Below are 16397 nucleotides of genomic sequence, written 5' to 3' on the forward strand. Positions count from 1 at the left end.
CCATTTTCATAATGCCATAAGTTACTTTACAGATACAGTCATAGTTGATAAGGTTATACTGTCTTAAGAGAACCACCCAGATCATAATTATTTATTGTAGTTAAAGTTTTAAACATGGGACCTAGTTTCGTTAACAATACTCACACAAAATGTCATTTTGCTATTTCTTCTAAATTTGTTTCTGGGGAAGGAGATTGCTGTTACCCAAACATTAGTCAGGGGATAATTTTGTCCTCACAAAGTAAGGACATAAATGGATGCACCATGCTGCCCTTAGTACTTTTTCCACTGTAGGAGCTTATGCCTCTGCAATGTCCTTTACTAACGTATTCAAAACAGGAAGGAAATTCTGCTTATAATGCTTTCTGAAAAGACCAAATTGGTTGGTTTTTAAGCCAGTTATTCTAAAAAGAAACACCTGTCTCTTCTTAAATAATGAGTGTGATGTTTTCCCATGAATTCAGTTTAAGAGATGATGCTAATCTGAATAGCCATGATTCATTTCTGGTTTCTATTTCTCCCAATTTGAAACAAAAGCTTCCTGTTATTGAGTTTCCTGGAAAGGAAAGACAAGTGATTGTTCACTATTGCCCATGGAGATATTCTTAGTGAAGAGGAACTCAAATATACTTGGCAATGATTGACTGCCTTAAAGAATAGGGTAGCAGAGTTGTAAGAAGCACTTGCTCATTTGTAAGTTGCAGAGTCCAAATGAGGTAAACTGTTAGGTGATGGCTCCTTCAATTTTCTGTCATGTTTGCTTGTGAACTAATGGCCATTTTCGGCATAGATCTTAACAGCAAATTATTCTAAGAAAGTCACTTATTGCTGTTGCTTTCACAGTTACTTCCACATAAATAACTTCATATCTCTTAACCTCTTTTCATGCCTAAGCAGCTCAAAAAAATTCCTGAGCAATAAATGCATTTAACCTGAATAATTTTATGTCATGCCACTGTTGAGAAATTGAAGAGCTATTCATTGGATGTTTCTGTATATCAAATAGGAGCAATAATAACTAGTTTCTAAAAAATGAAAAGAATAAGTTTGAGCTCACCCTAGATTGAAAAAAGAATAGATCAAGAATGATTAGAGAGTGACTACTGACTAGAATTCTTGAGTTTCATTCCTTCAGTTCATATGTGACCCTGAAGAAAACATTTGAACTCCTCTCCATTTAACTATGGCTAGAAATATGATGCAAACTTTGATACAATATATAAAGAAAATAAGTTACTCATCCAGTTTATCAACTACTCTCTTTAAAGGAATACTTTTCAGCTATTCCTGGGGACTTCCATTGTTTCTTAGAAGTATACCAATTTCAGAGAGAAACCGAAAGGACCTATCACTTTTTGTAAAAAGGATTATTATTATTTTTCAAGTTTAACTCCCCCAAACAGTTCTTCTACACCTATGTTGGAAAAGACAGCCATCATCTGATCCTGCTACAGCTCTTATCTCAGAACTCCTACTAGTTTGCACCTCAACACATGGACAGCTGTGTTTACTGTTCTATTGCATCCAAATGAACCTTTCACAGGCTGTTACCTTGATACTGCTCTCCCCACTCAGGAGGCAAACTCCTCAGGACCTTTTAAGATTGTGATGATCTAACCATTTATCTCGTACACTGGAACATTTGAGAAGAAAAAGGGGAGCTAACTAAACGGGAAATCTGAATGTGGGTGTCAGTAGGATCATATGGTCACGTTACTTGAAAGCCATCTGGAACCTTATCTCTTCTGTGAAGGTTTCACCCAAAACGGGGATGCTTGTTTCCTATTTTTGTTGCTGTTGTACCTCTTATGGCAATTAACACATTGCAAATTTACTGTCTGGATACATGCCTATCTCTCCCACTAGAAGGGATCTTTTAGAAAAGGTTCTTAGGCCATAATCATTCTGAATCTTTGTCATACTTCCTTCACAGTTTTTTTCCACCCCAAAATATTTGAGGAACTTCCTCCCCTCATCAGTGTCTGTGCCTCATTACCAGAATAATTCTTGGTGGAGATGGAGAAGTGTATCTCCCTGGACTGAAGATGAAGGAATCACATCAGAAACTGAAATCTCAGGATGCCTGGGTGGCTCAGTCACTTAAGTGTCCGACTCTTGATTTCAGCTCAGGTCATAATCTCACAGTTTGTGAACTCAAGCCCCACATCAGGCTCTAAGCTAACAACACAGAGCCTATTTGGGATTCTCTCTCTTTCTCCCTCTCTCTCTGCCCCTGCCCTGGTTACTCACATGCTTGCTCGCTCACTCTCTCTCTCACTCTCTTTCTTTCTCTCAAAATAAACAAACTTTAAAAAAAAAGATAGAAAGTGAAGTCAAAGCTCTTATGAATTTGAAAATGGCCTTAAGTTGATTCTGAAGAAGATGTGACTAGATAATCATTGACTTAACATATTACATGGAATTAATAAATATTTGTTGATGAATTAATAAAAGGTACCTAGTCTAATAATAAAATTAAATTTATTATGAAAGAAAAAGGTTTACTGATTTCTCTTTTACCTCAGTTTTTTTCATGCCAAAACTAAGTGTCCCCCTCTTTTTTTGTGTTTTTAGTTGTATTTAGTTTTGTTGTTTACATTTAGTTTTGTTGTGGTTTAGACTTATTGTGTTAGTTATGTGACACATACAATTTAAAATTTTTCTGTAGAATAGTTTAAAAATTGATGGGTCTCATTCTAATAGAAACAGATTTCTAAAGCAAAAACAGGAAAAAAAAGAACAGTTTTTGCCCCTTGTATTTCAGGTTTTATAATTAAACAATGTGATTTTGTGGTGGAGCTGTTTTACCCTTTTCTTTAGAATTTTTGAAGGTCAGCATTTACAGCCTTTGCTTTTGTTTTCACTTCTCTTAAGCTGACTTTACCTTTGCTTCTCAAACACAGTACCCCTTTGCTTCTTCAAAGAATTAAAGAGATTTCTCAAAAGGCTTTTTGCTTTTTTTTTCTTTACATGACTAAATCAAATAAAATTTGGTGATACTTTCCTTCTTACAGCTCTCTAATAGCTTTGCATCCACAGAGAAGTTAAGAAAGGTTAATTTATAACATAAGAAAATCAGAGGTTTGGTTAAAACTCCAGTGTCTAAGTTGGATATTCAGACTTTATGGCACATGGTGACCAATGTTTCAAAATAATTATTTAATTTTAGATAAATGTGGAAATTAAGTAACCTTCAAAAGAGTATTCTAAGTCAAAGTCCTTAGTATTAATTTGGGAGGTCCTGTTTTCTCTGACATTGCCACAGATTTGAGGTAGTATATATGTGTGGGGGAGGGGGTAAACAAATATAATTTAAACTGAGACTTAGCATCCTCATTGGTCACATGGATAACAATAGCAACCAACTCAATTTATTATTAAGATAAAGATGAGATTATAAGATACTTAACAGAATTTAGTAGATTTATATATTTGACAAATATCATCAATGTTATCATTTTCCTCATTGTTTTCTTCATTATCCTCATTTTCATATTACCTTTATAACAGTTTATCTTTATTTCTTTATTTATTTTGAGAGAGTGTGTGAGCAGGGGAGGGGCAGAGCAAGAGGGAGACAGACAGAGGAAAATCCCAAGTAGGCTCCCTGCTCTCAGCACAGAGCCCCATGTGAGCTCCGACTCACAAACCATGTAATCATGACCTGAGCTGAAATCAAGAGGCAGACGCCCACCCAACTGAGCTACCCAGGCACCCCTATAACAGTTTATCTTTATCAAATCAATTGATAAACCAAGAAAAAGTCTCCATGTTTAACCAGATGTTCATGTTGTTGGGGGTAAAAGCCCATAAATACATATTCCTTATTTAAGTAATTAATTTATAAATATAATTTATTCTCAAATTGGTTTCCATACCAAACCCAGTGCTCATCCCAACAAGTGACCTCCTCAATGTCCACCACCCACTTTCCCCTCTCCCTTACCCCCATCAACCTCAGTATTTAAGAGTCTCTTATGGTTTGCCTCCCTCCCTCTCTGTAACTTTTTTTCCCCTTCCCCTCCCCAATGGTCTTCTGTTAAGTTTATCAAGATCCACATTGAGTGAAAACATATGGTATCTGTCTTTCTCTGACTTATTTTGCTTAGCATAATACCCTCATTTCCATCCACGTTGCTGCAAATGGCCAGATTTCATTCTTTCTCATTGCTAAGTAGTATTCCTTTGTATATACAAACCACATCTTTATCTGTTTGTCAGTTGACAGATCTTTAGACTCTTTCCATGATTTGACTATCATGTACATGAATTCTTTTTTTAATTTTTAAAATTTTTTAGTGTTTTATTTATTTCTGAGAGAGAGCATGAGCAGAAGAGGGTCAGAGGGAGAGAGAAAGAGAGGGAGATACAGAATCCAAAACAGGCTCCAGGCTCTGAGCTGGCTTTCAGCACAGAGCCTGACGCAGGGCTCGAACCTATGAACCATGAAATCATGACCTGAGCTGAAGTCGGACGCTTAACCAAGTGAGCCACCCAGGCACCCCTCATGTACATGAATTCTTAATTCTTTATCGATGGATTAATTTTCTCATTCATGTTCAACTTGCACATCAGGAGTTGTATCATTATTAATGTTAAATAATTAATATATTGCCGTTCTTGGTAGGTATTTTATTTTCATACCTACCTCTTGTGGCTTTCTTTGTGACTTTAGAGTCATCACTAGATCACTTGTATTTATAATATAGGAAAGCATCGTCTTCTATTACATTTGGCAAGTAGAAGGGTTAGGAAGATCAAGGAATGCCTAGAAACTATGTCTGTCTTTATTATTCACACTCTGTTTCATTTCCACCTTTGTATCTTATGGACAAAATTTGGAACATACATTTTATGAAACAACTACCCCCCACTCTCTTGTCTTTTGTACTGATTTTTAATAAAATAACAAGAAGGACAGTCAACAATTACTAGCTTTAAAATTTTTTTCAGGCAAAAATCAATACCAAATCACATTGGAAATTTTTATCTCTTCTGATTCCCATAGTATGTGATGGTCCCTTATGACAAAATTGTACAAACAGTGGGTACATACAAGGCAGCACCCACAATACTTTGTGTGTATGTGTGTGTGAGTTTATGTGTATATGTGTCTCTGAATGGAGCACTTTGATGTAGGACTCCCATTAAATGCAGCTGCATGAAACAAAATGATCTAAACTATTTTTGCCAAATAATTCCTGGCAAAGATAATATTGTATATCTGCCTCTGACTTGCTTAGCATATTTCTTTAACCAGAGAAGGAATGTTGTTGAAAGGTTCTTTCTAATGAGTTTAGAATATCAGAGATTCCCACATTAGCAGTTACAGGTAGCCCAAGAAGAATTACTGCTTCCTTTACTGGTTAAGTGAAGGCTTAGAATGTCAGTAGCAAGATAATAACTACAATTACATTGAGTCCTCTGCTTAGCATATTCCTATATTGGCTTCTTTCATACTCACAGTTATTCAAAGACAGGGATTAGCAATTTTGTCTCTGTAAAGGCCCAGATAGTAAATATTTTAGATTTTGCAGATTACACCTGGTCTCTAGTGCTGCTGGTACTATTGGTGATCTTTTTCCTCCATCTTCCTCTCCTCCTTCTACTTACCTTTCTTTTTCTTCTAACCTTTTAAAAATTGAGAAACAATTATAGAACACAGATAACGCAAAATCTTACATGGGCCAAATTTGGCCATTGGACTATAGTTGACTGTGCCCTCTCTATGAGATATCTATCACTGTGCCCATGTTACAGATGGAGATGTTACAGATGGAGAAAGGGAACCTCTAAGAGGCTAACCAATATGCTCAGTGCTCCTCAGTTAAGGACACTCCTTTGATTCTCAGCTAGGAATATCAAGTCCAAATATCATCTCCTAATCACCAATTTTAAAAAATCCTGTGCTCAGAGGGATTTGATTAGTTGTGTTGGTATTGTCTTGTTTGTCTCAGAGGAAACCAGTGTGAGATAGTGATGATATAAACAAGGATAATGACAGTCGTTCGACATTTATGTCCATCTGTGGCAGGCACTTTGCTTCATATGTATGGCTTTACACACACACACACACACACACACACACACACACACACCTTACCACACTACTGTGAAGTAGGATTGTTATTGTTTGCTTTTTTACAGAGGAAGAAACTGACACTAAAAGATGAATATGACTAAGGCCACTGAGTTTGTAAGTGATGTAACTACAGGAATACACACAGGTCATGTGTCTCTGAAATCCTGTGTTCTTAAACATGACACGACGCTGCTTCACCATGGAAGCTCATGTGTTCTGGAATATGTGACTTTGATTAGGGTTAGTGAAACCTATCTCAGTCCAGCCAAGACTAACCTTCTTAACAATTTAGTAGCAGTGAGCCAAGGAATGAAACAGAAATAGGCTGCGCACATGTGTGTGTGTGTGTGTGTGTGTGTGTCTGTGTGTCTGTATGTGTATGTGTAATCTTTAAATCGAAGTCTGTACTGTTACTTTACAAATATTTTCATCTGTATGACAATTTCCAGCTTGTATGGATAACTGTAAATGCCTAGTGCCTCTAAATTATGCTAATAGTGCTTCCAAGTCTTTGAACGTAAAGCTAAATTCTAACTTTTTCAAATTCCTTTGATTAAGACTGCAAACATAAAAGTAGGATAAATCTGTCAAAAATGAACAATTTTCACAAAGAGTTCAAATTTTTCAGCTGACAGCATTTTAGCACACAGAGGGGAGTTGTCAAAATTTCACTACAGGCAGTTTTACTCTATACAATGATGTATTTTAGAGTTTATTGAAAAGAATTAGGTGGTAAATTTTACTCTCGTCATCCTAAGAGAATATCCATATCCTTTTATTTCTCTATATGCCAATCTGGTCTTATTATGCTTGGGTCCTTCTTATCTCCGTTTTGTAAGGCTATGCATATAATAATTTTTGTGTGGAATTTTCTGCAACTAGGTGTCTTGGAGTATATATTGATCCTATCAACTAACTGACCATGCTGGCAGGTCCTGCGGGGTTATCTTCGTGAGAGATTTCCCCCAGATCACGTGGGTTGATGAAAGGGAAAGAGAGATTCTGACCTAATTATGGGGAAAATGAGTGTCTCCTTGTGTCTTTTCTTAAAAAGTACAGTTAATTTCACAAATCTTATATATATTTTTGTGAAAACCACCTCTGATTCATTATCTTGCCTCATTCTATCATTATACATATAGAGAAATTTGAACACTGTACCTATAATGAATATACGTGATTTTTTTTTACTCTTCTCTGAAGTGAGTTGAGATACATTTAATTTACTTTGAATGGTATCCAAAGGTCTCATTCTAATCCTCCCATAAATTTTCCTTTTCTAAGTTTTACTGACTTGGAAGCTGAGAGGAAAAATGCCTGATGGGCATCATTTGAGAGTAACAAATGATGAGTAGCTTTTACTTTGAGATCTGTATCATCATACTTTTCCATTGGTAACATTTATTCTGTCAAATCCAGGCCACTACTTTTCATATCTTGGATCCTTCCTTGGGGGCGGGGTGGGGGGTGGGGGGTTGCTGTAGAGGAGGTGTTACCATTTTGTTGCTCTCCATTTCTGAACCTTGTTTCAGGTACCTTTAACATGCTTTACCATTCTTCTCTCTGAGTTAGTGTTACTTGATGTTTTCTGATCTGTCAGCAGGGAAGACAGGAAAATTTAACATTTTATGTTTTTCTTAGCGTGCTGGGCTAGTCTTTGAAGCAGAACTTTAAAAACATAAGCACAGCAGGCCAGCTTCCTGGCTCTGTACTCTAGAGAACAAACCTCTTTGTTGTAAATACCCTGGTCTATACTTTCTCTCTTGCTGCTTGCCTCTGTGGTTCTAGAAGCAAATTTTCACCTGCTAGTTTTCCTTTGAAGTAATTTTAATATCCCTTTTCAGGCACTATAGCCTTTTCTCCTGAAAACAGAAATTCAGTCTTTCCTTTAATGGCATCAACTATTTTCAGTTCCATTACATACAGATAAATAATAGAAATATGGTGTCACGTTATCCAGGCTTTTCACAGTTTATTATAATGATGTGATTGCCATTTATATAATAATTATTTTGCTGGGGAAAGTAAGATTGATAAAAGTACATCAGTAGATGTTTGGTAGAATAGATATTAATTCTTCTTTAAATGTTTGGTGAAAGAGTATTTTTAAAAGAATCTACTTTAAATAAATACACTAAATTAAAGTCTACATTTGGGGAATTTGTATGTGTGTCCTTTGGTAAAGATCTTTTCAGACCCCATGAATGTCTTCTGTGAGAAATCAGCAGGCTGAGTGAGTTAATGGAGTTATCAAATTTGTAACATTTTTCAATTAAACAAAATTAGTTGCACTCTGAATGCATCTCCAGTTTTGAAAGAAAATTTCCCAGAGCTTTACTCTTTGCCTTGTTTATGATTAGAAGTATACCAACTTTAATAGTCATCTTAATTTCAGGTCATTAATAGGAAATTTCACCAAAAATGAATTGAGTTCTTATAGTGTCTGAAACTTCCAAGTTGGTCCTAGGATGAAAGAGAAGACATGGAAACTGTAGTTCCTATGCTTCCAACCCTCATAGACTTTTATATCTGAATTATCCTCTCTAAAGTCTTCACTAAATGTGTACATGTAGAGGCTCCTGGGTGGGTCAGTTGGTTAAGCATATGACTCTTAATTTTGGCTCAGGTCATGGTCTTAAGGTTCGTAGGATCAAGCCCCATGTCAGTCTCTGTGCTGACAGTATGGAGCCTGTTTGGGATTCTCTCTCTCTCTCTCTCTCTCTCCTTTCTGCCTCTCCTCCACTTGCACTCTCTCTTGCTTTCAAAATAAATAAGCTTAAAATAATAAAAATTTTTTTAAAAATGTGTACATTTAGATTGCTGTTCCAGTTAAGGCCGATTGGAAAAGTGAAAGGATGTTTCCTTTTTGTTGCTTATAAAATTATAGCAAATGTTAAAATAGGTTTAAGAAATCCTAGAATAATTTGAAAGTAGCCTAGGTATTTGTGCACATATATGTGAATATAAATATAATTATAAATGTACACACATACTTCCCATTTACATTTGTTCATGTGGTACACAATTTCTGGAGAACACACATTTTTAACCATCATATAAATGTTCATAATAGAGAAAATGAGTAGAAAACCTATTTTACTCGTTTTGTTTTCTTGGAATTTGATACATAAGCTGCATATTGAAAAAGTGAAATAATTAGTATCTTCTTCTGACATTGTTTTGATAGGTGAATTGAATTATAAGTAAAAATATAGTTTCAGGAAATTCATAGACTGTGCCCTTTATGTAATTTTTAACCATAAATAAAATATCCAAAGAAATCCCACCACCTCATCTTTTTGTTCGCTCTCTTCAAAAGCACTCTGTAATATGGTGAATCATATTTCCAAATATTACAAGAGACTTAGGAGAGTAAACATAATAAATGACTTTAGCTTACAGAGTTCTAGCATCCTCCTTGTGATCATGCCTCTGCCAGCCATTTATTTGCAATCATTAAGTTATTACATTGACTTATGAAATGTTCTACTTCTGATTAAAAGAATATCATGTAAACTGTACCATTGGTGACATTTTAGATCATGATGCATTCTTAATTATGCAATGTAGGGATCAATATGCATTTAAAAATTATGGTTAAACAATTGAAGTTCTAAAATACCTTTTAGAAGAGGCTTAACAAAATGCAGAATATCAGTGTGCTTTAATAGGCAATAATTCAAATAAATAAATATATGATATATGATCATGTGAGTGTGAATGTATATGTGTGTGTGTTATAAAGATAGTGAATAACTTCAGAAAGATATACAAAATACTGCAAAGAGATATTGAGAGCTATTGCCTGTGGGAAGTCATCAAGTGGGTTAGATGCTATCATTTGTCCCAGTTGAATATGTGTCATGTACATATAATATCTATTCAAATAATGAGCATGTTAATAACAGGAGTCTTTAGAAATAAAATATATGCCAGTTCATAAGTTGGTATATTTGAACAAATTATCACAAACTTTGAAGCTTTAACAATGCAAATTTATCATCTTACATTTTTCTAGAACAAAAGTTCCATATGAGTCTCACCAGGCTAAAATCAGTTCTCTCTGTAGACTCTGGGAAGGATCCTTGTCTGTTTAAGGTTCTAGAAACACCCATCATTCTTTGGTTCTGGTCCACATCCTCTGTCTTCTAAGCCATCAGTGGCTTGGCTTGGCTCTCTTGCAATATATCACTCTTACTCCTCTGCCTCCCTTTTCCGCTTTCAAGAACTAACATGGTTAGATAGGATAATCTCCCATTTCAACCTTAATCATGTCAGCAAAATCCCATATGGCACTTAACACAGTCACAGATTCTTAGGATTAAGTAGTGGACATCTTTAGGGAGACCATTATTCTACCCAACATAAGCTATAAGCAAAGTATCTGAAGTGAGTGTAATTCAGATATTCAGAATTAAATCAGAGTTACTCTGTCAGTGAAGGAGGCTTAGGAACAGCCTTTTGTATGTCCTTCATTAATTGACCACCTGGAATTATTGATCCCTAAGTTTTTGCTAACATCACAGTTCTGCTGATTAGGTTTGCCTACATTACTCAAAATCTTTTCTAATGTAGTTTATCATAGCTTCCTACCCTGAACACACCTACCCTCGATTCTATAGACCTGAATATTAACTGCTTGGATAGCAAAATATTTTCTTCTTACTTTGCTATATGCAAACATGACCTCAATACAATGGTGATTAAAAAAAATAGCAAACATATGAGTGTGGGTATGATTGGAGGGGAGAGGATTGAAGTCCACATAAACTCTTTTTTCCAGCTTTTGAAAATCAGAGTTATTCAAAGAGATCTGTATTACTGATCTCTAACCCTGTTTAAGGCTTCCTTTAAAAAAAAATAAAAGAAAAAGCCAGGAAAGGGCTAATATAGCTACCCTCCTGTTAAGGAGAATGTAATGTTTTGCTCATCATCTGACAAAAGTAATTTTATAATCCTGATTATTCTGTGATTTAGTCTTTTAGTAATATCAACACTTAAATTTATGTGCTCTAGAAATAGAGAACTAAAAATTTCTAATGTTTCAGAAATTATATTATATTTGTCTTCTCTTTCCACCCCCATTGGTATATTTATAGGATGTGAAGGCAGTGAGTTATAGAGTAAGAACATGGTTTCTGGATTTGAAACCTGATTCCCACACACACTATTGTGTAACCTTTGAAAATACACTTAACCTTACTGAGCTTTAGATTTCACATTTTTAAAACAGGAAACAATATTTGGCTCACATGGTGCTTTGTAGTAGCAGGCCCTTAGAAACTAACCATTTTTATCAATAAGATCTTCAGTTTCTAATGTATTCACTCCTATTATTTTTGGAGGATTATAAAAACCTAGAAATTCAGGGAAGATAAATGCCCTGATTTCTTTTACTTTTTCTTACTTTCTTTTTTTTTTTTTTTTTTAGTTTACTGTTATAATGCTTGCTACAATGGGTTTTTGAGGCTTCATGGAATAATTATTGAAGTGGTGCCTCCAGAATTCAGTGTTTGTCATTTAACTACCAAATCTATTTTTCATGTTTGTGAAAGAGAGAAATGTATCTGCTTCATTTTAGAAAATACATTCCCTTTTATATCTGTGAGCTCCTGAAATTCATCATTAATATAAAGCATTCCTCAGACCAACACAATTTCAACACTAGGACCAATGAGATATTTTGCAGGGTAACAGAATTAATTTCTTTCAGATCATGGATTTTGATAGTTGCTTAATCTGACATTAAATTGATTTTTTAATACTATAGCTTCTTAAAACTTAGGTATCATCATGGTCTTATGCTTATTTTAGAATCTATACTTTATAGATACATACTCAAATAATGTACAAGTGAAATTATGTGATGTCTGGGATTTGCTTCAAAACATTCTGGGATGAGGAAGGGGACATTGAGGGACAGAGATGAAACCTTTTGGTCAACCTGAATTGACCTTTGTTAAGGCTGGGTAATAGGGATATATTATCTAGTTTTTTGGGGAGGTCATTTCTGAAAATTTTCATTATTTTTAATCATCTTTTTTTGCCTGTTTCTACCTGTTTTTCCCTGTCCCCTATTCCTCTAAATCATATGATCTGTAAGCATCCACTCGTAATGTTCCTTCCACTTCTTCACGCCTACCATTGTAACCTCCAGGTTCTGTTCTTCCCTATATCAGTTACCTCAGTTAGATGCTGTTGTGCTCTTCTCTGTCATCTCTATCAATGTATCATACTTCACTATGGTTGTTTAACGCACATCGAAACCAAAATGTCTTCATGGAGGGATATTGTCTTGCTTATATGTATTGTTAAGATTGGCCACCAAAGGAAGTGAGTACTGAAAAATTATTTGCTGGATGGAATGCACACATGTACACACAAACAAGAATGTTACTTTTGCTTCAAATTACTCCACCTGTTTTCTGTGTGCAAGTAATATCCACCGAGGAGAAGGCCATCAGTGGCCTTCGTGCCCCCATCAATGACTTTATATCTTCAATAAGTCAAGCATGTAGTTGTTTCTTTGCTACCTCATATTTTACTAAATTCACTGAAAATAAGTATGAATAATAAGATGTAGGGGAAAAGGAAGCCAGCGTGAAAAGATAAGTATCAAATTGGCAACATTACAGCTCTTTTCTGTGATGATTACTTTTGATTGGTGTTTACATCTTTACCTTAAAGCTGGCTTTATAAATGCCAGATGGTTATAGTCAGACTGGGATTTGAAGACAGAAAAAGCAAGCTGTTATAATGCTAGGCACACCCAATTCTCCATCAGCACAAACAACATATTGACCTCTGTTAGTTTTTATCAGTAGCTGAGATTATTTTCAACAAGAAACTCAACTTTTTTTTTCTTTGAGAAGGAGACTTCACTATTTTCAGAGTCCTTGAAAAACTAAGAAAAATCCCATATGCCATTCTTAAATATAGTTTAGTAAATGGATTCCCACATTCCACATTCCATTATCGTAGGACAGGGAAGTTCAGAGACGTAACTTGCTATCGTCTTAAAAGTTGTAAAAGGAAAATGATAATATTACTTAAAACCCTACGAGCAAAAATGTGGGATCTGTTTTATTTTTTTTAAGGATGGCTAATGTCATGCCTTTAGAGGAAGTAATCAAGATTAGCATTTGAAAATTTAAAGCAAACAAACAAAAGGCATGAAATCTGCCTAGAGGGCCATAAACTACTAAACTTGTTTGCAGCACTATATAAAAAATGAAAAAATTTGAATTGAAAGATGATGTAACTGGAGAAACCAATGGGGACTTTATGGTGGTAAATATAATTTTGCTTTAGGAAGAAAGTTGTGTTCATTTCCAAATTATCTCCATATTTTATTTATATCTTCTTTTCCTCTTTGGTCATTGGTGATAGTATTAATATGTTTATGAATATGTGTAAAATTTGAAATACAAAAACATGAGGAAAAAACATCTGATACAGTACATTGTCTTCCTTTATTCTTAATTATTAATATTAGATTTGGGCCCTTATCTGCACTTTTACCTTTTCACAGTTTCTTATCAGAATTAGGTATTATCACATGTCTTCTCTTGAACTCTTCAAATACTATTCATGGAAATCACATTAGGCCTTCCCCAATCATCTGTTTAAAATTGTAACCTGCCTCTCCTAGTACAGATCCCCTTTCATGTGCTCTAATTTGTTTCCATTGCGTCATCTTGTAAATACAATATCATTGGTGTATTGATTGTATTAACTGCTTACTGTCTGTCTCCCCTTACATAAGACTGTGCATTATCATTTATTTTGCTGTGTAATATATGCCAAGCATCTAGATAGGTATTTGTCATGTATTAGGTACTCAACTAATATTGGTTGATAAATTAATAAATTAAATAATGAATTTGTAATAATAATAATAATGATAGCTAAAAATTTTAGGTACTTACTATGTACCAAGCACTGTTCTAATTACTACATACGCATAAGTTCATTTAACCTTAAAAACACCCCTATAAGTAAGTGCTATTATATTAAATTTTCCTCAGTATACAAATGAGGAAATTGAAGCACATAGAAGTTAAACAACTTGATAGTTGCTGGCTAATTAGTTATATGGCTAATGGTTAAAAAGTGCATAGGAGCACATGTACCCCAATGTTCATAGCAGCACTTTCCACAATAGCTAAAACATGGAAAGAGCCTAAGTGTNGTTCCCAGGACATGATCTTATCTTTTATACTAAACAGCCTTTGGGGCGCCTGGGTGGCTCAGTAGGTTAAATGCCTGACTTCAGCTCAGGTCATGATATGGTTCGTGGGTTTGAGCCCCGTGTCAGGCTCCGTGCTGACAGCTCAGAGCCTGCACCTGCTTCAGATTCTGTGTCTCCCTCTCTCTCTGCCCTTTCTCCACNAATATATCCTTACAGGGGAAGAATGTATGTATTTTCATAATAAATAGTTTTCAATCTTTTTAATGTCTTAACACATCTGAAAGATTATGCCCCATACACCTTAAAAATAATGGCCTACTACATAAAGCTTCAGAGTTAAAAGAGAATGAGGGTATGTTTATTTATTCTGCAGGCTAGCTGTAAAGCATCCACTTTCTTACTGTCCTCTGACATCACTCTTGACAACTACCACCTTGATTTGACTTTTGAAAGTCATCAATTTCTCAAGATGTCAGTTTCCTCATTCTAAAATGTGGGTTGGGACTATAAGCTATCAAATGGCTTTCTCCCTCTAAATTCTAAGGTTCTAAAAATGTATTTCTGTACTCTGATGTGTAAGTGAAGTACTGACAATAGAAAGAATAAAAAAAAGCTTTTTCTTCTACCTAATGCTAGTCAAGGCTTTCCTATATTTAAACTTTTGTAGAAATTAAACAGGATTCCTCAATAAAATAGAAATTAGATGAAAGCTGAAAAAGAGATGGAAAATAAAACATTAATGTCTTTTCCAGAATCCATAATGGTCTTTGTGTTTTTGCTATAATGGTGGGTTCTGTTGACCAGCACCCTTAAAATTTCTGTATTTCTCGTATACCTGTCACTTGATAGTCCACACATTTTCATTTTAGAATGAGCTGTTTTGTTTTGTTTTGTCTTATTTTGGCTGTATCATTTTATCCCTACTTTTGCAATGTGGGTGAACTATACAACTTCAGACCCAAATCCTGTTTTATCTTTCTATATCCATTTGGGGAGATTGTTTCCTTCCCAAGTTTTGTAATTGTCTTAAATATTTCAAAATCTCATCAACCCTGACTTAACTACACTACCGCCTTAAAAAATAAGTAAAAAGAAAGAAAACAACCTGAAAAATATTTCTATGATATTGGAGACCTCATGCACTATTAATGAAAAGTAAAAGGGTCCAGCTTCTTTGGAAATAAGACTAGCAGTTTTTCAAAACTTTACACATAGATTTACTATATAACCCACCAATTCCACTTCTAGGTATATTTGTCTTTCTCTGACTGACTAATTTCGGATAGCACTGCTATAAACATTGGGGTGCATATGCCCCTTCAAAACAGCACAACTGTATCCCTTGGATAAATACCTAGTAGTGCAATTGCTGGGTCTTAGGGTAGTTCTATTTTTAATTTTTTGAGGAATCTCTGTACTGTTTTCCAGAGTGTCTGCACCACTGTGCATTCCCACCAGCAGTGCAAAAGTGATCCTCTTTGTCTGCATCCTTGCCAACATCTGTTGTTGCCTGAGTTGTTAATGTTAGCCATTCTGATAGGTGTGAGGTGGTATCTCACTGTGATTGTGATTTGTATTTCTGTGATGATGAATGATGTTGAGCATGCTTTCATGTGTCTGTTAGCCATCTGGATGTCTTCTTTGGGAAGTGTCTATTCATATCTTTTGCCCATTTCTTCACTGGATTGCTTGTTTTTTGGGTGTTGAGTTTGATAAGTTCTTTATAAATTTTGGATACTAACCCTTTATCTGATTTGTCCTTTGCAAATATCTTCTCCCATTCCATTGGTTGCCTTTTAGTTTTGCTGATTCTTTTCTTCACCTTGCAGGAGCTTTTTATCTTCATGACATCCCACTAGTTCATTTTTGCTTTTGTTTCCCTTGCTTCCAGAGATGTGTTGGGTAAGAAGTTGCTATGGGCGAGGTCATAGTATTTGCTGCCTGCTTTCTCCTCTAGAATTTTGATGGCTTCCTGTCTTAGGTCTATGCCTTTCATCCATTTTATTTTTGTGGATAGTGTAAGAAAGTGGTTCAGGTTCAATCTTCTGCATATCACTGTCCAGTTTTCCCAACACCACTTGCTAAAGAGACTGTCTTTATTCCACTAGATATTCTTTACTTGTT

General features: G+C 35.1%; 1 protein-coding gene across 1 annotated transcript in view; it reads left to right on the plus strand.

The window, feature by feature from the left end:
* The window catches only part of ADGRL3 (adhesion G protein-coupled receptor L3), a 517257-nt gene that overhangs the window by 261054 nt on the left and 239806 nt on the right, over window positions 1-16397 (plus strand). The gene's annotated exons all lie outside the window — the stretch shown is intronic.

The sequence above is a fragment of the Crocuta crocuta genome, unplaced genomic scaffold (genome assembly GCF_008692635.1).
Source record: "Crocuta crocuta isolate KB4526 unplaced genomic scaffold, BGI_CrCroc_1.0 scaffold566, whole genome shotgun sequence".
NCBI classification, from domain to species: domain Eukaryota; kingdom Metazoa; phylum Chordata; class Mammalia; order Carnivora; family Hyaenidae; genus Crocuta; species Crocuta crocuta.